The following is a 23,780-nucleotide window of genomic DNA, read 5'->3' as shown; positions in this document are numbered from 1 at the left end:
GAATATTATTCAGCTATGGGAAAGAAGGAAATCCTGCCATTTTCAACTATATAGGTGGCCCTGCCAGGCATTATGCCAAATGAGATAAGTTGGACAAAGAAGACAAATATTGTATGATCTCTCTTATATAGAATCTAAAAAAGCTGAATTCTTAGAAATAGTGAATAGAATGGTGGTTACCAGGGGCCGGGGCAGGGGGTATGAAATTTGGAAGACATGAGTGAAAGGGTACAAAACTTGCTTGTAGAAGACAAATAAGCTCTGGAGATCTAATGCATAGCAGTGTGATTGTAGTAAAAAATACTGTATCATATACTTTAGACTTTCTCAGAGACTATATCTTAAATGTCCTCACCACAAAAAAGAAATGATAATTATGTGATGTGATGGAGGTGCTAGCTCATGCTATTGTGGTCATAATAGTACAATATATAAATGCATCAAATCAACATATTGCACATCTTAAATTTATACAATTGTCAGTAATCAGAGGAAAGAGCAAGGAGCTGCTTGTTGATGGTGGAGAAGAAGAGCAAGTCTATACATACCAAAGAATACTCCTGTTTTGGGAAAACTAGAGGGCAAGGCCACAAAAACTGAGACAAGTACACCAAGATTTGAAATCCATATGCTAGCATTTACATCAAGAGGCCCTTAAAGTTGGTTCTCTATGAAAGACTGATGTGTAGGCCAAACAGATAAGTTTATTTTCAAAATATTGTAGGCAACCCATTAGCTTAAAGGAGTTTGAAAGGAGCCTCTAATGGGTACAGACAATGGAGGCTCTAAGATGTAATCAACTGTATCACTTGCAGTATGAATTATTCAGGATAGTGTTAGTGTTAGAAGAGGATGGAACACTTTAGGTAGGCTCCAGGAAAGGAAGGCCCTGAGTTGGGGACTGTATAACATAAACTGGGGCTAGGATTTTAACTACCAGGATCTGAGGAACTCAGGGCGAGAATGTGAAAAATAGCTGTCAGGTGTATGGGGCAGTAGGGCTAGAATTCCAGAGAACAGGTAGTCAGAGATAATTTTCACTTGGCCAATGGCTCTGTGTTGATTTGGTTGTTGATTTGAAAAGGCAGCATTGCAGCCAGATGTGTACACATCTAAGGTAGGCTAATGATTTAAAAGAACCACAAGGGAAAAATCACCAAGATGTTGCTGAGGTCCCAAAGAGATTTGGGCTCAAGTTGCAGGATTCTGAACACAACACGCCAACCATTGTGTCCTTACATAAGAAACGATCTTCTGCAATTCTTATGTACATTCCTGTGTCAGGCCAATACACTTTGAAGAGGCTTCAGAGAATAAAAGATTTGCAAGGTGGTCTTCTGGTACGTGAACCATTAAGACCCTGAGCACACAACTAGTAAGATCTGACGGACTTTGGGAACCCAGGCAAGAGTATATGTCAAGAAAAAGAGTAAATATTCTACAAGGACACACAGGTGATATAAACAGGATACTTTTTATAAGTCCAAGTACAGAGTAAGGAATTACATGATGCTCCTCTGGAAGAGAAGACGGGAGAGAGAAGATCGTGCCCATAGACCAGGATCACTAGCTATTTGAGAGAAGCACATGAATAGGTCAGGAAAACCAAATGAGGTCCCATGGAGATTTAAACTCAGATCACTAGATCCAAAGTTCAGAATGCTAACCATTACACACACCATGGTGCTACACCGTGAAAGGTTTTGGAGTATGTATGAATATTCTTTCAGAATTTGTCTTCAGTATTCTGTGGACCATAGTTTTAATTTTTCAAATATTAATAGAAAGTCAGCTGTATCTCAGACACCAGACATTCCAAAATAAATGCAACGACCTACTCACGCAGACTATAAACTGAGTACCCAGTTCATGTTAGAAATTGATAGAACCCTAACCCAGAGCTGAGGTCCAGAATATGTAACGAATACTTAGGGCATCCAGGCAGGCATCTGACGGTACTGTGGAATTCCAGAAGAAAGCTTAGGGGATGCTGTTTGGCAGTACAGTGTCTAGTTGCTGAAGTGGATGGGGTGCGTGAATGCTTAGGTGTTTAGCATTTGCTCACATAACTTCGGTTAGGAGGGTAATTTAAGAAAAGTACTAGAGAAAGTATCAAAGACAGACACAGGTCCCACCGAGATTTGAACTCGGATCGCTGGATTCAAAGTCCAGAGTGCTAACCATTACACCATGGGGCCAACTGCAAGGGTCATTTAGACTCTCTTCTAGTAAGGGTGTGTACTGTGTCCTATGTGCTTGTTTTGAATGATTTGCATTTAAGAAGAATGAAGGCCCTGAATCCAAGAAGGCAACAAAATTGTTCCTAGCGGAAAGTCAAACCGAGCTCATCTTCCCTTGAAATTTTTCACAGGACCCATGGAGGGCTTGAATATCAGTACTCCGTGCAAAATCAAAACTATTTATTGAATTGCTAACCTGGACCATGAACTTTTGTTTACCTATGGGTTTATAAAGGAAAGTGTCAACATCTAAAACTCTCTTAGGACATGTATGAATATAGAAAACTCAAGAAGAAAAAGTTAAATATAGAATGGGAATTTACTGGTAATTTCGGGGATTAAGAAAATTATTTTTACCTTTTTAAGTATTTTTACTTCTTTTTGCTTATCCCCACTTCCTAATGGATCGATTCCAAGTATAATAAAATATTAATTGTTGTTATATTTTGTCTTAATTTATATTGCATATACAATATATGTGTATGTACCAGAAAGAGTTTCCTCAAGTGAAACAGTTTAAAAAAAAATAAGAGTCAACATCTGAAAATAATTTTTAAAACTCTGTAACTGGTACTTCCTTTCTACGATTCTGGCCTCCGAAGTGGAATAATAAAAGGGATTCAGGAGGAAGGACTGGAAATTTATGTTGGCGGTATTGATTCTAAAACATCAGATATACTCAGAATAATGATGCACTGGATGTATCTAAATCTTGGAGGAACATCAAGTGGAAGAAGTTAGAGGCAAGTAAGGATTCGGAAGTCAGACCTGAGAGGGATTTTAGATAAGGAAATAGCAATTTAAAAAGAATTACAGAGAATTATGAATTCTTTAAAATAGCTTCTTTAATCTCTCAGAAACCGCTAATTTCCCAAAACTATTTCCAAAGACTTTCTACGTCAACTATTACAGTAGAGGAGCAGTACTACCCAGTTTCCACTTTTATGGAGAAAGATAATAATAGCCAGTAGAACTGCGTTTTAAGTTGTTCTGTGTTTGACAAGTTTATCACATTTGCCCAGCAGGTGGCTGTAGAGGGAAAGAAAACAGAACTCCGTAGTCGGCAGGATTCGAACCTGCGCAGGGATACCCCAATGGATTTCAAGTCCATCGCCTTAACCACTCGGCCACGACTACAGAACTGCTTTCTTTTGCTCCATACATTTTAATGAGGAATACTATCATTATAACAAACTGAAGTTTGTTTATTTTGATAACTGTTGTGCAGTGCCTGTCACCGTGATAAAAAAAGGTCAGGATTTTGAAGATCAAAATGATGGTTTCAGAAGTTATTACACATTATAACACTTGTCTAACGTACGAGATACCTTATGACGGTCACATTCCAATCCCTGAAAGATACAGTGGTCCCTTTTAAATTACAGATCCGCCAAATGTAATGAATAATCAGCTTATTGCTAAGTTAAAAACTGTAAAGAAATTCTTTCAACGAAGTACTCTGGGGATTCTTCATGCATCCAAAACTGGTCCATAAATCCCAATCAGCGATAAAGAAATCCCTTCCTCCTAAAAGCTGATTTTGAGCTAATACAGACTGCTCACATAGCAAAGAGTAGTTTCAAGCCATTGACCTCTGTGTCAGGGGCCCAGAGAGATTCTGCTGTGCCACTGTCCTTCTTTGTTAGAAAGGTTTTCAATTAAGTATTCAATGTGGTAAATTTTGGCACTTTGGTACTTGAAAGAGTTACAGGTTATTTTAGGAGTTCCTTCTAAGAATATAATACGTACGCTTATGTCCGTAACTACACTCCACCTCCAAATACTATCTGCTTAGATTCCTGTAATCAAGACAACCAATCAGCTGAGGTCAAAGTTTACTTGAAAGGACAGGATGACGTTTCAGGTTGCTGGGAAACCAAACGCATGGTAACGCATAATGCATGAAAATGCAAAAGGAGGGTTAACTTTGGCCTTTCTCAGCCATACCCGGATACGAGGTGCACAGTTACTTTAGTTTCTACTCTTCGTTTTTCAATGTCCCACCGCCTGAGGAGTAAAAACAGAAGTTGAAACTTGTCTTCAGTAGGATTATGAACCTAGGCCTCCCGCATAGCTGCGAAAAGCCCTACCACCAAACCACCAATACCCACTACAGGTAATCATCTTTATTTATCTTTATAGCTATAATTATTTTGTCCTTAACCAGTAAAATAGCAAAAACGCATGTTTTTTTCCTTAGGATTTTCTTAAATCTAATTAAAGATAAAACTATAAACATTCTGCGAAAACCGTGATTTAGAGGGAAGCTGAAATTGACTATGGGATCCGTGGAGCCTTTTGAAGGTGATAAACACTATAAATAGCCAACATAGAAAAATGTCTTTCTCCATCCTCCCAAACTTAAATTTTTAATAAAAACAAATCCTGAAAATCTCTCGTTTACGATGCAAGCCAATTTAGCTAATTTCTAGATCGAAGTGCTCAATTTAGGTTTGAAACACCAAGTTACCACATTTTAGAAAAAAGGCCTTCTGTTATTCTATGTGGAGACCCAAGTTTTGTTAGTAGAGTATTGTCATCATAGGCGGGAATAATAAAATGGTGAAAGTAAGAATTCTCCCGAATCCTAGTCCTTACACATATAACCATTACTAGCCGCTGGAGAGGATATGACCACCAGTTGCTGAGGTCGCTGTGGCACTTAGGAACCAAAATCCAAAAGGGGCCTGGAAATGAGTATGAGTTATAACCCCTGTTTTTGAGGACTTTTCAGTTGGTAAAGAAAAAGTCAACACAGAGAAAACCATTGACGGTCAATGAAAATTGACTCTACTGAAATAAGTCTTGAATTTGTTTTTAGGGAGATAATGGGCTCTGATAGTCCAGATTATAAAGCATGTGAAAGCCAGGTTTTTTACATACCTCTCTCTCATTCTAGTCTGTATCTTTTCACTTAGAATAGAGAAGTTGCAGCATTTGGCAGCTAAGATTAGGATGCTTTTGAAGGCAAGTAATGGCAGGAAGCTATAACAGTGAAGTAAAAGTCTAGTAAGGTTGAACTTAAAGGAAGAATTTGGGCCATAAATTAGGTCTCTCCCACTACTAGCAACAGAATAATACAAAACTGGACAGTGTGAATGGTGTAAGTGAAGTAGATCAAGTTACATAATTTGTTAATTCTTGTTTACTCATATGTAAATGTAGCCTAGAGTAGTTGACTTACATTCCTCTAGGGGCTATAAAGGTAAATTAAATGATGCCTATTAAAGCCATTAGAAAAGTAGTGTAAAACACCATATAAATATTGGCTGTGGATTTTTACTTCATATAACTTTCAAATGAACCACTGAAAGTCAGAAATCTTATCTTATTTCTATTTTAAGCAGAAATTTCAGTATTGTGCCCATAGTTGGTGCTCTTTAGTTGTACTGAATTGATTGCAGAGTGTAGGCTATTCTAGAATATCCAAAGTATGTTCTTTGTGTGTGAGATAAAACTATCTTTACAGTGCACACTCTGCTTCCTCAGATTTTATTTACCATTTGTTAAATGCTGCCACCTCAAAATAACACCAAAAACCTTGTGGAAGGAACAAAGCTGAGTTTATTGGACAAGAGAGAACATAATTCCAGGTGTTTGACTAGTGTCTCTGAGAGGATAGGGTAAAGATGAGCTATTTACTGAAATCCTTGCAATCTGAACTTTGGTCAGTCTTTCAAAGTGGGAACTTCATTAGGATTGGATAGAATCATGATATATTTTAGGATTGGTAGACACAACTAGAAGATGATTTTGAGATAAAATGTCGCATTCATTATCTATTGCTGGGTAACAGATTTTCCTAAAAGTTAGTGACTTAGAAGAACAAACATTTACTATCACACAGTTTCTATAGGTCTGAAATTCAGGAGTGGCTTATCTGAGTGGGAGGTTGTCTTGTCTTTTATGAGATTGCAGACAAGATGTTGACAGAAGTTGTAGTCATCTGCCTATTTGGAGCTGGAGAATTCTCTTCCCTCTTTTGTTTTTTAAGTAAATGTTCTATCAATTTTCTTTTCTGTATTCCTTAAAAACAAAACAAAATCACAAGTTTCATACCAATGCTTTAAAATAGTTTATATCAAACAAAGCCAAATCTCACTCATGCTGCAAGTTGGTCTATATTCTCCTTGCTTCTGTTTGCCAGATGGTATTCAATAATTTCTGCAAAGATTCATCTTCAGTGCATTACATACAAGGGATAAAAGCTGGCCAGCAACATTATGAAAATAATGTGAGCTATAGCAAAGAGGCCCATTCCCAGGTCAAGCCCCATGCCGTAATCACAGTTGTCATTAGCAAAATGCAGAAGCTCATTGTTTCCTGAATGGGAGCAAAAGTTTTAGTCTCTTCTTATAACTTGGTGTCTTGCAAACTCTCTTGAGGTTGGCACCTGTTTCAAGGAACTCTCCGTATCCAACATAATTTTCCTCTTCTTGGACAATCAGGCCTGCACCATGAAAGGACTGTCATAGCCTTCTTAACCCTCTGTTTCATTCTCACGGTCCTCTTTTCCAGTATGTTCCCCAGTTATCTGGCTGCTTCTGTGACTCTTTCATTTCTATTTTCTAAAAGACTTTTTTATGTTTATCTATCACTTAAAATTTTTTCATGAAAAGTAATTTGACTGCAGCTAACATCTCCATTTTGAACAATTATACAATTTTTCTTTGCTTTCTTTGAACCAACATATACAGAAAGTTCATCAGAAGAATTCCTGAAATACCCCTCATGTACTGAGTTTCATTATTCTCAATAATAATGGCATGGAACTGAGGAGAATCATAGTAATATCTGTAAAATTAAAGTTAAAGTTAAAATTCATATTTGCTGATTTTTTTCTTCATTTTATGTTTCTTTAACTTTAGTTAAAGTTAAAATTCAGGTTTGCTTATTTTTCCTTCATTTTATGTTTTTCAAGAAAGATATCATAAAGACTCATTAATCAAAGTCCAAGGCTTGCTAAAAGTGAATCAGCTGGTTTTTCAGGATCAAGAAGTGATTACTTCCAGAAGTGACAGAAACCTTCAAGCAGAGAAAATTTATGATTTCCTATTTCTTTTTGAAAGTCACTGGAGACTCAGCTTCACAGAATTTACTCTTCTTCACATCAACTGTTTTTTCACATTGCTGCCCATCCCTACCTGCACTCCTCTTGCTAACATACCTTTATGCAAGTGCTAGAGAATTCTCTCCTAAAGTCACTCATGTGGCTGTTGGATGAGAACTTCAGTTTTTTCAGCGCATAGGCCTCTCTATATGTGAGTGTTCTCCTGACATGGCAGCTGGTTTCCATCAGATCACGTGGTCCAAGAGAGAAATCTAGGAGATATGCATCCTCTTAGGACCTAGTATGACACAGCCAACTTCCACTTTTTTCTATTCACTCAAAGCAAGTCACTAAGTCCAGCCCACACTCAAGGAAGGAAAATTAATCTCCTATTTTGGACATTTTTTTGAAACCACCACAAGAGTTGAAAGAGTACAGCATGTAAATTAGTAAACTGTCATTTGAAACCCTCTACTGAGAAGTTGATGAATTTCTCAAGAAATTCCTGGAATAAACAATAAAGTTCTTGGAATAAACTAAGTTATTTCCAACTTCTTCCTGGGCAAGATTCCCCTTCTAGGACTCGAGACAATTAAAGACGGTGGCATGAGAGGTTAGACAGAGGATTCCTCCTAAAACTGCATATAATATGAAAACATAATTAATACAACGAATCCTGAAAGACCAACAGGAAAGCGGACTGTGCCAGACTGCATACATCTGGAGAAAAGAGCAGACCTAACAGAACAGGGTAACGTACCAAAGCTGTAGCCCGGTGGGACCCAAGCCCTTCCCCCACCCCAGCTCACCGGCAAGAGGAAGAGAAACGGAGCAGAGAAGGAGCGGAGGCCTGGGACTGCTGAATACCTAACTCTGGAGATCTGCTCTAGGAGCACAAACCTACATTTCATGATTTTTGCATGGTATTCTCATGATTAGGGGTTTCGAAAGCTAAGACAGGCAGAATTCCTGGAGACACTGAGATTCCAGCCACTTGTGGAAAGCAGGGATCCATATCCAGCTGCTCTGGAACAAAAGAAAGGTAGGCAGTGTGAGAGACTTTCTAACAAGGAAGCCCTTAGCAAGAGAGCTGCTAAAGGGGCAAGGATTACATAGAGCTCACTGCTCAGGAGAAAGGATAGGTAGAAAAAATTGTCCAGGTGCACTCTGCTCAGCAGGTTGGTGATTTCATGATCTTCAGGCACTCCAGCTCCCTGGCTGGCTACACAGCTCCAAGGACCCCCTCCGTGATACGCAGCCTACTGCACCTTTCTCCTGGCCAGCCCCACCTGGCTCACAAACCGGCAAACCCTACCCTGGAGTTAGGCCAGCCAGAGGGAAGATCTGTCTACAGCAACTACAAACGCAAAGCATAGAGGCTTATACCTGTGTGCTTGGCACACTGGTTCAGGAAGTGGAGACAGGAGTAGTAGCCAGTAAGCAGAAAACAGCTCTTTCCTCCCCCCCAGGCAACAATACCACTCCACTATGACCGCCGGCATTGCTTCAGGGCTGAGCAGCCCCAGAGAGTAGAGCTTCTGGACACTAGAGGGCACCATATACAAATATGAAACACCAAAGGAACCTGGTTCAAAGTAAAATTATTACTACAACTTCTGAGAAAGATTTAAATGACATCGACCTGATGAATCTTATTTTTAACCTGAAAGGGAGTTCAAAATATAAATCATTAACATGCTCATGGAGGTATGGAAAGATATTCAAGAACTCAGGAATGAGTTCCAGTTACAGATCCAATCACTGAAGAGCACAATGGAGGGTATTAAAACCAGATTAGATATGGTGGAGGAGACAATAAATGAAACAGAAACTAGAGAAGAGGAATACAAAGAAGCTGAGGCACAGAGAGGAAAAAAGGATCTCTAAGAATGAAAGAATATTGAGAGAACTGTGTGACCAATCCAAATGGAACAATATTCGCATTATAGGGATGTCAGATGAAGAAGAAAGAGAAAAAGGGATAGAAAGTGTGGGAGAATATATTTGTAAATGACATGCAACAAGGGGTTAACATCCAAAACTTACACGCCTCAACACCCAAAAAGCAAATAATCCGATTAACAAATGGGCAGAGGATATGAAGACACAGTTCTCCAAGGAGGAAATTCAGATGGCCAACAGACACATGAAAAGATGCTCCACATCACTAATCATCAGGGAAATGTAAATTAAAACCACAATGAGATATCGCCTCACACTAGTTAGGATGGCCAGCATCAAAAAGACTAAGAACAACAAATGCTGGTGAGGATGTGGAGAAAGGGGAACCCTCCTACACTGCTGGTAGGAATGTAAACTAGTTCAACCATTGTGGAAAGCAATGTGAAAGTTTCTCAAAAAACTATAAATAGAAATACCAATTGACCTTGGAATCCCACTCCTTGGAATTTACCCAAAGAATACAACTTCTCAGATTCAAAAAGACATGTGCACCCCTATGCTTATTGCAGCACTTTTTACAATAACCAAGATATGGAAGCAACCTAAGTGTCCATCAGTAGAAGAATGGATAAAGAAGATGTGGTACACAATGGAATACTATTCAGCCATAAAAAGAAACAAATCCTACCATTTGCAACAACATGGATGGAGCTGGAGGACATTATGCTCAGTGAAATAAGCCAGGTGGAGAAAGACAAGTGCCAAATGATTTCTCTCATTTGTGGAGTATAACAACAAAGCAAAACTGAAGGAACAAAATAGCAGCAGACTCACAGACTCCAAGAAGGAACTAGTGCTTACCAAAGGGGAGGGATGTGGGAGGGTAGGTGGAGAGGGAGGGAGAAGGGGATGGAGGGATATTATGTTTAGTACACATGGTGTTGGGGGTCATGGGGAAAACAGTGTGGCACAGAGAAGGCATATAGTGAATATGTGGCATCTTACTGCACTGATAAACAGTGACTGCATTGGGGTATGGGTGGGGACTTGATAATATGGGTAAATGTAGTAACCACACTGTTTTTTCATGTGAAACCTTCATAAGAGTGTATATCAATAATACCTTAATAAAATTTTTTTAAAAAATGATCCCCCTTCTACTGGGAATTAAAGCTTACTTCCTAGTATCTTGAATTTTTAAAGAAAGTTTAGGTTGATATTTTATGGAAATGGTATGTTGGGTTCTATATTGAAACAGAGGAAAATATAACATTTCCTTACCAAATGTTGGAGTCAATAAATATGGTTGTAATATATCAATATCAGTACATCAGGCATTGTGATTAGAAGATATACACACAGGGGGAGGGGGTGGGGAATGAGACCCAAATGCTCGACTAAAAAATTAATCTAGTGAAAAGAGAAACATACATACAGAAAATCTAAAATTGGGAAATCCAAGTTTAAGTGAGAATAAAAATGGCATTTATAGAAGTCAGTCAACCAGACATGATTACTGCCTTGTGATCACCTATTATAGGGCTTGGCCTTCAGCTTTCATGGTAGAGCACACTCAATGAAATTATCACATGAAGGATATTAGGCTGTAGGAACTAGTGATTCTCACTAGTAGGACTCACAGGAGCCTGATGTTATAAATCAGAATACAAGTTATTAACATAGAAGGGCATTTATAACTTTTAAAGACTATAATTCTCATAGCCACAGATAGGTCACCTCGTTTGTAGTCATGAGATTCTCTAGAGGTTGACTTAGTGAAGAAAAAGAAGCCTGCAACATACTATTGACAATGACTCCCTCTTTGCTAAACTTTAACTAGGTTCCTCTGATTTCTCTTCTCTGTCAGGGTTTGACCTTGCCTACTGAGTCCAGTTTTAGCAAGAATCCTGCTAAACCAGTTTATTAAAAATTTCCACCCTCCCCAACCCTTCATATCTAATAAGTTCCTTTTTGTAATTTTCCATCCACTGACCCTTTCACACTGCCCACTTGCAATAAATCTCTAGCTGTTCTTGCTATTATTTGGAATTGAGTTCAGTTGTATACTGAAATCTTTCTCCCTGATTGTCATAGCTCAAACAAAATATGTCTTACCATTGTTTTCAAACATCCAGTACAATGTTTCTTTAACACAATCAAAGTAAAATAAGTAAGTGAACTTGTTATTGGACCTCAGCCAGGTTCTTCAGTTCCTATGCCATAGAAATGAACCAAACTCCCAGTAGAAAATTAAGCAGATAAAGTTGATGGTTTTTTTGTTATTTGAATTGCATTATTTTTAATTTTATTTTGGTATCATTAATGTACAATTACATGAAAAACATTATGGTTACTAGACTCTCCCTATTATCTAGTCCCCATAACATACCCCATTACAGTCACTGTCCATCAGCATAGTAAGATGCTATAGAATCATTACTTGTCTTCTCTGTGTTATACTGCCTTTCCCATGTACCCACCTACCCCTGCCATGCTACATTATGTGTGCTAATAGTAATGCCCCTCTTTCCTCTTATCCCTCCCTTCCCACCCATCCTCCCCAGTCCCTTTCCCTTTGGTAATTGTTACTCCATTATTGGATTCTGTGAGTCTGCTGGTGTTTTGTTCCTTCAGTTTTTTCTTCGTTCTTACACTCCACAGATGAGTGAAATCATTTGATACTTGTCTTTCTCCACCTGGCTTATTTCACTGAGCATAATACCCTCTAGCTCCATCCATGTTCTTGCAAATGGTAGGATTTCTTTTCTTCTTATGGATGAATAATATTCCATTGTGTATATTTACCACTTCTTTATCCATTCATCTACTGATGGACACTTAGGTTGCTTCCATTTCTTAGCTATTGTAAAAAGTGCTGCGTAAAACACAGGGGTGAATACGTCCTTTTTAAACTAGGCTGCTGCATTCTTAAGATAAATTCCTGGGAGTGGAATTCCTGGGTCAAATAGTATTTGTATTTTGAGTTTTTTGAGGAACCTCTATACTGCTTTCCACAATGGTTGAACTAATTTACATTCCTACCAGCATTGTAGGAGAGTTCCCCTTTCTCCACATCCTCACCAACATTTGCCGTTGTCTTTCTCTTGGATCTTGGCCATCCTAACTGGTGTGAGGTGATATCTCATTGTGGTTTTAATTTCAATTTCTCTGATGATTAGCGATGTGCACCATCTTTTCAGATGTACCTGTTGGCCATCTGAAGTTCTTCTTTGGATAAGTGTCTGTTCAGGTCCTCTGCCCATTTTTTAATTGGCTTATTTGCTTTTTGTTTGTTAAAGTGGGTGAGCTCTTTATATAATTTGAATGTCAATCCCTTATCAGATATGTCATATATGAATATATTCTCTCATACTGTAGGATGTTCTACTGATGGTGTCCTTTATTGTACATAAGCTTTTTAGTTTGATATAGTCCCACTTGTTCATTTTTGCTTTTGTTTCCTTTACCAGGGAGATATGCTCATGAAGAAGTTGCTCATGTTAATGTCCAAGAGATTTTTCCCTATGTTTTTTTCTAAGAGTTTTATGGTTTCATGACTTACATTCAGGTCTTTGATCCATTTTGAGTTTACTTTTATGTATGGGGTTAGACCATAATCCAGTTTCATTATCTTACATGTAGCTGTCCAGTTTTGCCAACACCAGTTGTTGAAGAGGCTGTCATTTCTCCATTGTATATCCATGGCCCCTTTATCATATATTAATTGACCATATATGTTTGGGTTTATATCAGGGCTCTCTAGTCTGTTCCGTTGGTCTATGGGTCTGTTCTTGTGCCAGTACCACATTGTCTTGATTACTGTGGTTTTGTAGTAGAGCTTGAAGTCGGGGAGCATAATTCACCCCACTTCATTCTTCCTACTCAGGATTGCTTTGGCTATTTGGGGTCTTTTGTGGTTCCATATGAATTTTAGAATGATTTCCTCTAGTTCATTGAAGAATGCTGTTGGTATTTTGATAGAGATTGCATTGAATCTGTAGATTGCTTTAGGCAGGATGGCCATTTTGACAATATTAATTCTTCCTATCCATGAGCATGGGATGTGTTTCCATTTATTGGCTTCTTCTTTAATCTCTCTCATGAGTGTCTTGTAGTTTTCAGAGTATAGGTCTTTCACTTCCTTGGTTAGGTTTATTCCTAGGCATTTTATTCTTTTGATGCAATTGTTAATGGAATTGTTTTCCTGATTTCTCTTTCTGCTAGCTCATGATTAGTGCATAGGAATACAACAGATTTCTGTGTATTAATTTTGTATCCCTCAACTTTCCTGAATTCAGATTATAGATCTAGTACTTTTGGAGTGGATTCTTTAGGGTTTTTTTTATATACAATATCATGTCATCTACAAACAGGGACAGTTTAACTTCTTCCTTGCCAATCTGGATGCCTTTTCTTTCTTTGTGTTGTCTGATTGCTGTGGCTAGGACCTCCTAGAACTATGTTGAATAAAAATGGGGAGAGTGCGCATCCTTGTTTTGTTCCCGATCTTAAAGCAAAAGCTTTCAGCATCTTGCTGTTAAGTATAATGTTGGCTGTGGGTTTGTCATATATCGCCATTATTATTTTGAGGTACTTGCCCTCTGTATCCATTTTTTTGAGAGTTTTTCTCATGAATGGATGTTGAATTTTGTTGAATGCTTTTTCAGTATCAATGGAGATTATCATGTGGTTTTTGTCTTTCTTTTTGTTGATGTAGTGGATGATGTTGATGGATTTTTGAATGTTGTACCACCCTTGCATTCTTGGAATAAATCCCACTTGATCATGATGGATGACCTTTTTGATGTACTTTTGAATTCAGTTTGCTAATATTTTGTTGAGTATTTTTGCATCTATGATCATCAGGGATATTGGTCTGTAATATTTTCTTTTGTGGTGTCTTTGCCTGGTTTTGGTATTAGAGTGATGTTGGCCTCATAGAATGAGTTTGGGAGAATTCTCTCCTTTTCTACTTTTTGGAAAACTTTAAGGAAGATGGGTATTAGGTCTTCACTAAATGTTTGATAAAATTGAGCAGTGAAATCATCTGGTTCAGGACTTTTGTTCTTAGGTAGTTTTTTTATTACTAATTCAATTTCTTTGCTGGCAATTGGTCTATTCAAATTTTCTGTTTCATTCTGGGTTAGCCTTGGAAGGTTGTATTTTTCAAGAAAGCTGTCCATTTCTTCTAAGTTACTAGTTTGTTAGCATATAATTTTTACTAGTATTCTCTCATAATTCTTTGTATTTCTATGGTGTCCATAGTGACTTTTCCTTTCTCATTTCTGATTCTGTTTATGTGTATAGACTTTCTTCTTTTCTTGATAAGCTTGGCTAGGGGTCTATCTATTTTGTTTATATTCTCAAAGAGAGTAAGAACCACCTCCTGCTTTCATTGACTCTTTCTATTGTTTTATTCTTCTCGATTTAATTTATTTCTACTCTAATCTTTATTATGTCCCTCCTTCTACTGATTTTGGACCTCATTTGTTGTTCCTTTTCTAGTTTCATTAATTGTGACTTTAGACTGTTCATTTGGGATTGTTCTCCTTTCCTGAGGTAGGCCTGTATTGCAGTATATTTCCCTCTTAATATGGCCTTCGCTGAGTCCCACAGATTTTGCAGTGTTGAATTATTGTTGTCATTTGTCTCCATATATTGCTTGATCTCTGTTTGCATTCAGTCATTTATCCATTGATTACTTAGGAGCATTTTATTAAGCCTCCATGTGTTTATGTAATTTATGTCTAATTTCTTTGTGTAATTTATTTTTAGTGTCATACCTTTTTGAATTTACCGAGGTTCTTTTTGTGGCCTACTATATGATCTATTCTTAAAAATGTTCCATGTGCACTTGAGAAGAATGTGTACCCTGCTGCTTTTGGATGGAATGGTCTGTAGGTGTCTTTTAGGTCCATCTGTTCTAATACATTGTTCAGTACCTCTGTATGGTTGATCTGTCCTTTGGAGTGAGTGGTATGTTGAAGTCTCCTAAAATGAATGCATTGCATTCTATTTCCTCCTTTAATTCTATTAGTATTTGTTTCACTTATGTTGGTGCTCCTGTATTGGGTGCGTATATATTTATAATGGTTACATCCTCTTGTTAGACTGACCCCTTTATCATTATGTAATGTCCTTCTTTGTCTCTTGTGACTTTCTTTGTTTTGAAGTCTATTTTGTCTGATAAAAGTACTGCAACTCCTGCTGCTTTTTTCTCCTTATTAGATGCATGAAATATCTTTTTCAATCCCTTTACTTTCAGTCTATGTATGTCTTTGGGTTTGAAGTGAGTCTCTTGTAGGCAGCATATAGAGGGGTCTTTTTTTTATGCATTCAGTGACTTTATGTCTTTTGATTGGTGCATTCAGTCCATTTACCTTTAGGGTGATTATCAATAGGTGTGTAGTTATTGCCATGGCAGGCTTTAGATTTGTTGCTACCAAAGGTTCAAGGGTAATTCCCTTACTATTTCACAGTCTAATTTAACTCACTTCTTATGCTATTACAAACACAAACTAAAGATTCTTTTTTTCCTCCTTTTTCTTCCTCCTCCATTCTTTGTATGTTATGAGTCATATTCTGTACTCTTTGTCTATCCCTTGGGTGACATCTATTTAGCCTGAGGAGTACTTCCATCTATAGGAGTCCCTCCAAAGTGCACTGCCAAGGTGTTTTGTGGGTGGTAAATTCTCTCAGCTTTTGCTTATCTGAAAATTGTTTAATCCCTCCTTCAAATTTAAATGATAACCTGGCCAGATAGAGTATTCTTGGTTCGAGGCCCTTCTGCTTCATTGCATTAAATATATCATGCCACTCCCTTCTGGCCTGTAAGATTTCTATTGAGAAATCTGATGATAACCTGATGGATTTTCCTTCATATGTGATCTTTTTTATCTCTCTAGCTGCTTTTAAAAGTCTGTATTTATCCTTAATCTTTGCCATTTTAATTATTATATGTCTTGATGTTGTCTTCCTTGGGTCCCTTGTGTTGAGAGATCTGTGCATCTCGATGACTTGAGAGACTATCTCCTTCCCCAGATTGGGGAAGTTTTCAGCAATTACCTCCTCAATGACACTTTCTATCTCTTTTTCTCTCTTCTTCTTCTTCTGGTACCCCTATAATGTGAATATTGTTCTGTTTGGATTGGTCACACAGTTCTCTCAATATTTTTTCATTCTTAGAGATTCATTTTTCTCTCTGTGCCTCAGCTTCTTTGTATTCTTCTTCTCTAATTTCTATTTCATTTAACATCTCTTCTACTACCTCTAATCTGCTTTTAAATCCCTCCACTGTAAGTTTCATCTCAGTGTGGAATTTATTAATGATTGAATCTCCATCTTAAATTCATTCCTGAGTTCTTGAATATTTTTCTGTACCTCCATAAGCATGTTATGTTTTTTATTTTGAACTCTCTTTCAGGAAGATTGGTGAGTTCAGTTTCATCTGGCCCTTTTTCTGGGGTTTGTGAGATTTTGTTCTGAACTAGGTTCTTTTGACATTTCATATTTCTATATGGTGCCCTCTAGTGACCAGAAGCTCCAGTCTCTGAAGCTGCTCAGACCCTAGAGTGAGGTCAGGGGTTGTAGGAGATCTGCGCTGGTGCCTGGGGGAGGAAAGAGGTGTTTCCTGTTTTCTGGCTGCATTGCCTGTCTCTAGTGTCAGAGCCAGTAGGCTGAGCACATAGGTTTAAGCCTCTGTGCTTGGCGTCTCCTGCTGTTGTAGGTGGTGCCTCCCTCTGTCTGGCCTGACACCAGTGCAGTGACTGCCAGTTTGCGAGCCTGGTGTCAGCAGACCAGGAGAGAGGCACAGCAGGCTACATATGACACTGTGGGGCCTCAGAGCTGAGCAGCCAGCCAGGGGGATGGAGTGCCTGAAGCTCCTCAAAGTTCCCAACCTGCTGGGCAGAGTGCACCCAGACAGCCTTGTCCAGCTCTCCCTTCTCCTATGCAGCAAGCTCCATGCCAATCCCACCCCTTCAGCAGCCCTCTCACTGCTAGGATACCTCTCAGACCACCTGCCTTTCCTTTATCCCAGAGCAGCTGGATGTGGATCCCTGTCCTCCACAAATAGCCAGAATCACAGTCTCTCAAACACTTTGCCTGTCCCAGCTCCCCAACCTCCAGAGCAGCACACAATGTAGGTTTCTGCTCACAAAGCAGACCTCCAGGGCTTGGTGTTCAGCATTTCTAGGCTTCCACCCCCTCCTCGCTCCTTTCTCTTCCTCCCACCGGTGAGCTTGGGTGGGGGAAGGGCTTGGGTCCTGCCGATCAAGGCTTTCCTACGTTACCCTGTTTCATGAGGTCTGCTCTGTTCATGAGGTCTGTATGCAGTCTCGTGCAGCCTTCTTTCCTGTTGCTGTTTTAGGGCTAGTTGTATTAACTATATTTTCGTACTCTATGTGGTTTTGGGACGAGTTCTCTGTCTCACCTCTCAAGACGCCATCTTGAATCTCCTAAGCAGGTAAAGTTTTATTGAAAGAAAAGGCTATGCACAAGGGACTCAGCAAAAAGGAGTACTGGCTTTCTGAGGGATTGTGGTGTTAAGTTTATATGGGATTTGGAATATATAGGTAAAAGGTTTGGGAGGAATGGGACTGATAAATTATTTCTTGGTATTATCTCTGTCATTCAGCTTCTGGTGGCACTACTTCATGGTTAGCAAATGTTGAGTCATTGGCTTTCCCAGAACATAGTCAGAGACCTCTTCTTTGATATTTCTATGAGATACGCTGACACAAAGGGTCTTTGTAATTTTTTTTTCCTCCCCTAGGGTAATGATTCTTCTTGGGAAAACAGGGACTAGTCATTGATTCTTGGGAGTGTTTATTCTGGTTTAAGATATGTTGGGTTGATGATTGACCATATGACTGGCTTACTATAAATTCTTCATTTTAAAGACTTTGTGGGTACTTTACCCTTTAATCTTTAAGTCTTAAGGTGGAGTTTTAGCTTAGAACAGAGTTCCTTTTGCTCTTCCCTATGTTAGCTCAGTCTTAAGGGATATTTCATTCAGATTATAAAGCCTGATGAAGTGCCCAGGAATATTTTTTTAAAGTGATTCCTATATGTTACTTGGTATCATGTTGCAAAAGCCCAACAAAGACATTTAAACAATTCAGTTTATCTTTCATGATACACAGAAATCATAAATTATAAGAAACAATGTAACATGGATTATACCATCCTGCTTTCTTTTATTCTGTTCTTATTAAAATGAACGGATATTTAAGCATCTCTTGCTATGTTTTCAGCACTAGGTGTGGTCCTGGAAAAACCAGAAATGGCTCCTGCCCTCAGCCTTCTGTGTGCCAGATACTTTGTTAGGCATCAAGGGTCCAGCTTTCAGGAAGCAAACACTGTAGGAGGTAAGAGTCATAATCAACATATTGCAAGAGTATAGGTGGTTTGAGGGAATGTGATAAATGTCTGGGAAGTAAAGGTCTGGGGGCACATAACTGTTTAAAAATCAGGAAGACCCTATGAAACTACCAGCAACATTCATCAATGAACTGGAACAAATAATTCAAAAATTCATATGGAAACACCAAAGACCCCGAATAGCCAAAGCAATCCTGAGAAAGAAGAATAAAGTGGGGGGGATCTCACTCCCCAACTTCAAGCTCTACTATAAAGCCATAGTAATCAAGACAATTTGGTACTGGCACAAGAGCAGAGCCACAGACCAATGGAACAGACTAGAGAATCCAGACATTAACCCAGACATATATGGTCAATTAATATTTGATAAAGGAGCCATGGACATACAATGGCGAAATGACAGTCTCTTCAACAGGTGGTGCTGGCAAAACTGGACAGCTACATGTAGGAGAATGAAACTGGACCATTGTCTAACCCCATATACAAAAGTAAACTCAAAATGGATCAAAGACCTGAATGTAAGCCATGAAACCATTAAACTCTTGGAAGAAAACATAGGCGAAAACCTCTTAGACATAAACATGAGTGAACTCTTCTTGAACATATCTCCCCGAGCAAGGAAAACAACAGCAAAAATGAGTAAGTGGGACTATATTAAGCTGAAAAGCTTCTGTACAGCAAAAGACACCATCAATAGAACAAAAAGGATCCCTACAGTATGGGAGAATATATTTGAAAATGACACATCCGATAAAGGCTTGACGTCCAGAATATATAAGGAGCTCACACGCCTCAACAAACAAAAAACAAATAACCCAATTAAAAAATGGGCAGAGGAACTGAACAGACAGTTCTCCAAAAAAGAAATACAGATGGCCAACAGACACATGAAAAGATGCTCCACATCGCTAATTATCAGAGAAATGCAAATTAAAACTACAATGAGGTATCACCTCACACCAGTAAGGATGGCTGCCATCCAAAAGACAAACAACAACAAATGTTGGCGAGGCTGTGGAGAAAGGGGAACCCTCCTACACTGCTGGTGGGAATGTAAACTAGTTCAACCATTGTGGAAAGCAGTATGGAGGTATATCAAAATGCTCAAAACAGACTTACCATTTGACCCAGGAATTGCACTCCTAGGAATTTACCCTAAAAACACAGCAATCAAGTTTGAGAAAGACAGATGCACCCCTATGTTTATCGCAGCACTATTTACAATAGCCAAGAATTGGAAGCAACCTAAATGTCCATCGATAGATGAATGGATAAAGAAGATGTGGTACATATACACAATGGAATACTACTCAGCCATAAGAAAAGGGCAAATCCAATCATTTGCAGCAACATGGATGGAGCTGGAGGGTATTATGCTCAGTGAAACAAGCCAAGCGGAGAAAGAGAAATACCAAATGATTTCACTTATCTGTGGAATATAAGAACAAAGGAAAAACTGAAGGAACAAAACAGCACCAGAATCACAGAACTCAAGAATGGACTAACAGGTACCAAAGGGAAAGGGACTGGGGAGGATGGGTGGGTAGGGAGGGATAAGGGGGGGAGAAGTAGGGGGGCATTAAGATTAACATACATGGGGAGGTAGGAGAAAATGGAGGGCTGTACAACGCAGAGAAGGCAAGTAGTGATTCTACAACATTTTGCTATGCTGATGGACAGTGACTGTAAAGGGGCTTATAGGGGAGACATGGTATAGGGGAGAGCCTAGTAAACATAATATTCGTCATGTAAGTGTAGATTAGTGATACCAAAAACAAAGCAAAAAAAAAAAAAAAAAGGGCAGTTCCTGTGTGGTAACCTCCAACGAGTTCTACACAAGGGTAAAAGGGCATATAAAAGTGTAGGCAAAGGGTCTGTTTGCGTCTATACAGAAGATCAAAACCTAATTGGGCTACCCCGAAAATGAACTAAGATACGATATGAAAGAGAACTTCCAACATCAGCACTCTCTGGAAGACTCATGCCAGAAGATGATCATCAAAAAACCCCAACAACGATCCACGCACTGCTACAGCTGTAGATGCACTCATCCCACCAGCTCCTGGACTTGCCATGGGAATGAGGAAGGAGATATCTAAGCTGGCCTGTGCATACAGTAAAACAACAAATTTGACTGGATCTATACTGTTGGAACTTAACCAAGAATTTGGAGAAGTGCAAATTGTAGCGCTCCAAAATCTTACAACTACAGACTATTTACTGTTAAAAGAACATAAAGGATGTGAACATTCCCCAGGAATGGGTTGTTTTAATTTGTCTGATTTCTCTCAGACTGTTCAAGTTCAGTTGGACAATATCCACTATATCATAGATAAGTTTTCACAAATGCCTAAGGTGCCTAACTGGTTTTCTTGGTTTCACTGGAGATGGCTGGTAATTACAGATATGCTTTGGTTATGTAACTATACTCCTATTATGTTAATGTGTGTGCGCAATTTAAGTAGTAGCTTAAAACCTATATATGCTGAAGTTACTCTACAAGAAGATATGTCAAAGAAATAATCAATCTTCCCATGTTTTCTTCCGTCTGCTACTTCTATAGCTTTTCTTCTTCCTTCCTAACTACAACCCTTAAATAGAATTCGTGCCTCATATCAAATTTACCGAGTATCATAACTCCTCCAAGTGGTAAAGATACCTCAAGACAAATGCTGGGCATAGAAGCCACAGGGCATAAATATGCAAAGTAGTAAAAAGCTAACCTTTTCAAACAATAAGGCTTCCCTCTCACTTACCAACTTCACATTTCCCTGTATGGCCCCGAAAGATGACTGGTTAGCCAGAGATGGGTAAGATTCCTCAAGGGAGGAACAACCTAAGACAGGCACAGTCGCAGGGGGGCCATCAGGTGAGAAATTGGGGATCAACAGAGGTGAGGCTTAGAACCTCAACCCCCTGTTCTGAGAGAAATCTTCTGCATATGTGGATGTTTTATTGCCCTGGTCTAGCTTGGATTAACACATAGTCTACAGGCACACACCTGATCATCTACATGTGCTCTCTTACAACACTAAACTATGTTTTCTACCTTTATCTTGTATCTACCTACCACTTCAGCATTTTATTAAAAATAATAATAATAAAGAGAGAAATGTGGTATCCACATATAAATCAAGTATAAAAACCAAATGAGTATTCATATTTGAACTGACTGTTTATAGTTCATAATGCATGAGCAAAACCGAAAGTTTCTGTTATGACTGCCCTTGTACTGTTCACTATGTAACTTATTCACTATGTAAGAATTTGTTCTCCATGTAAGAACTTGTTTGTTATGCCTCAGAAGATTGGAGACTGATGAAAATTAGGCTTGGGGTGGATTAATGATTGTGCATTGAGCATTGACTCCCCTATACAGAATTTTATTGTTGTTAACAACCATTTGATCAATAAATATGGGAGAGGCCCTCACAAAAAAAAAAAAAAAAAAAAAGTACACACTTCCAATGGTAAAATAAATAAGTAACCAGGATGTAATGTATAGCATAAGGAATATAGTCAAGATATTGTAACAGCTTGGTATGGTGATAGCTGGTACTTAGAATTGTCATGTATATAAATGTTGAATCACTATGTTGTACACCTGAAACTAATGTAATGTAATACTGTGTGTCAACTACCCTTCAATAAAAAATAATTATCTAAAAAAAAAAAAAAAATCAGGAAGAAAGGCTCACTTGGAGGAACTGGCTTTTACTTTGGTTGACCATTGAAGGATGGTGTCTGAATTTTGCAGCAAACAAGGGAAAACATTCCTTACAGATGAAAGGGAAGGGACAAAGGCCCTGACCTGGGAAGGAGCAACGCATTTGAGGAACTAAAAGAAGGCCTGTGTGATGGTTATTCAGCATGATTGTTTGTTTTATTTTAAGCAGGGGAATATCAGGATCTGATTTGTGTTTAACTCAATCATAATAAGGGCTCTGATTTAACTGAGCAAGAAGAGATCTGGTAAGAGGAAATAGGAGGTTCATGTCAATACTCAGGGCAAGAGATTTTAATGGAAGGAAAGAAGCCATTGTAGTAATGAAGAGAAGAGGATACAAGGGATATAACATTTAAGATGTAACTCATCAGCACTTGCTGGTTGGATTGGAGTGTGAAGAGAAAGTGTCCAGGATGGCTTCCAGTTCCTGGCTCAGTGAGAATAAGGATAGGAATAAAGCTGCGAAGAATGCATGGGTTATTGTAGCCAGAGAGACAAAGAACAGTCAGGAAATAGAGTGCAGAAGATATGCCTGGGAAAAGAACAACATTTAGGCCTTAGTGCAGGGGTAGATCCTCAGCAGCTAAAAGACATGAGAAGAAACTACCAGAGAAGAAAGAAGGAAACCAGAAGACAATTCATTCCCTGATGCCAAAGGTGAATGTTTAAACTAAACCTCTCTTTAAGAGAGGTTGCAAAAGATGTGCTGTTTGGGGAATTCATACCCTGTTTTAGGCAATCCATTGCCAAAAGAGAAATTACAAATGCACCCCACTAAACTCTGGTTAAGAGCAAATTTTCATGTTAATAACAAGTGAACAGGCCCAAAATGAAGTCATTATGCTAAACTCCATGGGAGGCATAATCAAAGGTTTGGCCTCTATCAGAAGTAGAATCTTAAACCAGTCTGGAATCACAGGGTCAGTACTAGTGAGGTGATCTACCTCATAGTCCCTGCCATTCCTTAATGGAAAGTGGCCTTGCCTGAACCAATCCGATTTTTGCTAGTACAGCTTCTTTGTTCCCACTCCTTTCTGCCCATAAAATTCTTTCATTTTGTACAACTCCTGGAAGCTCCTTTCTGTCTGCTAGACAGGATGCTAATTCATGGGTCCTTTAAAGATCCAGTAAGATCTTTAAAACTCACTCAGTTGAATTTTATTTTTTCATAATCACAGCTCCATCTTGGAAGCTTTGGTCTCAAACAGATATTCCTCAGAGGAAAGTTGCCTTGTTTTTTCATCTTTCCTTCTCTGCAAAAGGGATTTATAACTGACCCTGACATGAGTTGAACACACAACCTTCCAACCTGGAAAGAGTCAGATGTGCTACCATTGTGCCACGAGGTCATGGGAAAAGGTTGCCCTCCTTCTAAATTAGAATTTAAATAGACCGTTCTACTCCCCTGTGGTTCTAAAGATTTCTCTCTTTTTATTGATAGACTCCAGCATTTTTTTCTCCCCACTATTCACAGGTTTGC

General features: G+C 38.7%; 2 non-coding genes and 1 pseudogene across 2 annotated transcripts; all 3 read right to left on the bottom strand.

The window, feature by feature from the left end:
- Positions 1-2,126: 2,126 nt before the first annotated feature.
- TRNAQ-UUG (transfer RNA glutamine (anticodon UUG)) lies at positions 2,127-2,198 on the bottom strand. The gene has a single exon. It is a non-coding gene; the product is annotated as a tRNA-Gln (tRNA).
- Positions 2,199-3,295: 1,097 nt separating this feature from the next.
- Positions 3,296-3,377, bottom strand: TRNAS-UGA (transfer RNA serine (anticodon UGA)). The gene has a single exon. It is a non-coding gene; the product is annotated as a tRNA-Ser (tRNA).
- A 2,965-nt stretch (positions 3,378-6,342) lies between these two features.
- Positions 6,343-23,780, bottom strand: part of LOC118909937 (histone PARylation factor 1-like) — a 58,034-nt pseudogene continuing 40,596 nt past the window's right edge.

The sequence above is a fragment of the Manis pentadactyla genome, chromosome 16 (genome assembly GCF_030020395.1).
Source record: "Manis pentadactyla isolate mManPen7 chromosome 16, mManPen7.hap1, whole genome shotgun sequence".
In the NCBI taxonomy this organism is placed as follows: domain Eukaryota; kingdom Metazoa; phylum Chordata; class Mammalia; order Pholidota; family Manidae; genus Manis; species Manis pentadactyla.
Note: the sequence above shows the minus strand (reverse complement) of the source record. Positions and strands in the feature narration are given on the sequence as shown.